The following is a 1565-nucleotide window of genomic DNA, read 5'->3' as shown; positions in this document are numbered from 1 at the left end:
TGAGAAGACTCCGGTCTATGACTATTACTATAAATACATTGAAGGTTCGATTGAGGGAAATTCTATAGGGAGTGGTACATGCTTTTTGCATCAACACTTGGTAATTTAATTTGTCCAATTTCTCACAGAAACTAAGATCGGGATAAGTGTCAACAGTCTCGAAGGAACTGCGGATCGAAGCTGATTGCTCAGCTTGCCCACGACAATACTATGTACGGAGTGAAACGCCTGTTTTTGCATAGTTTCTGGTTTATAGCATAGGTTAGGTCATTTCCATAGAATTTGCCTGTCGAACTTGGTCCTGCAAGAGCACGATGGTTTCATACTAACTGCTCGATTCTTTTCTTCGCAGGAGATGGAAGGCTATGGTCAAAGAGATATGCCGCAGCACAGAGGATGTTGCTGGTATTAATTTGCAGAAACATCCTTTTGCTCTTTTCAACCCCCATGCGCCAAGATTTTTTTAACGCCTTGTGCTTGAATTCTTTTATAGATCCTTGCAATGTCGGAGACAGAACGACATCTTCCATCAAGAACCAGAAGAACATCAGGAAACCAGGACAAGAACAGTACGACTTCAGCCAGGCAGGTTCATTAGCTGACAGGAACCGGAGGCTGAATGTGAACCAGCACCGAGGCACTGTGAAGCCCAATATGTCCTCAAACGCTGACCTGAGAACATTCCCCCAAGCGAGATTGCGTCGTGGAAGTTTGAGAAGGAGAGAATGCTTCGGTCACAAAAATCGAATGAATCTGTCACAGGGGGCAAAATACCACTTGCCGGTCGACAGAATGGTAGAATAACAAATTTGATTTCCAAGTATCCTTTCAACCGAAAGAACTGACTTGTTCATTTGGTTCATTCGAAAGATCAAATGCTCCAACAAAGTCGTAGCAGAGGTGGGGTTTGAATCCAGCGAGAGGAAGACACAAGAACTTCATCGAAAAGCAGAAACAGGTTATTAGATTGATTTCATACTATATAGTCAGCTGTTTCTTGGACCGATTACAGCAAGCACTAATTTCGTCATTTCTTTTGACAGACAAAGGCGTCGGACGGTGCGGGTATTGGATCTATGTGATCTCCCAAAGATGGCAACGAGTCTTAAGGCTCCGTGCGCAACAACTAGGAAAGCTCATCGGCAGAGGGGTGCTTGCAGAGCCTGGTATCATCCTTCTGAAGACCAAAAGTACAGAGCCAACAATTTTGCACAGAGAGGCCAAAGTTACTGGACTGGTAATCAAGCAAGAGTTCTATAGTTTATAGTTTTCTTCTTAGTTGAAGCCAATTAAAAGCTCTGGGAGCTAATCAATAGAGTCCTGTTCTAGGAGGTAATGTTGATGTGTTTGCCGGAAATTGTATCTAGCAAACCTGTCATCAAGACTTTAATTTCTCAGCTATAAGAACCTAGTTTGCTTTTACAGCTTGGCTGTCTCACGTTCTCCTACTACGAATTGCTTCAATGGCCATAAGAAATGGATGACTAATGAATCGGATGTGCTTTGTGTCTCCAGAATTTAGCTCGTTAAATTCAACTATAACATGGGAGACGACCGCTTTCTGA

The sequence above is a fragment of the Eucalyptus grandis genome, chromosome 8 (genome assembly GCF_016545825.1).
Source record: "Eucalyptus grandis isolate ANBG69807.140 chromosome 8, ASM1654582v1, whole genome shotgun sequence".
In the NCBI taxonomy this organism is placed as follows: Eukaryota; Viridiplantae; Streptophyta; class Magnoliopsida; order Myrtales; family Myrtaceae; genus Eucalyptus; species Eucalyptus grandis.
Note: the sequence above shows the minus strand (reverse complement) of the source record.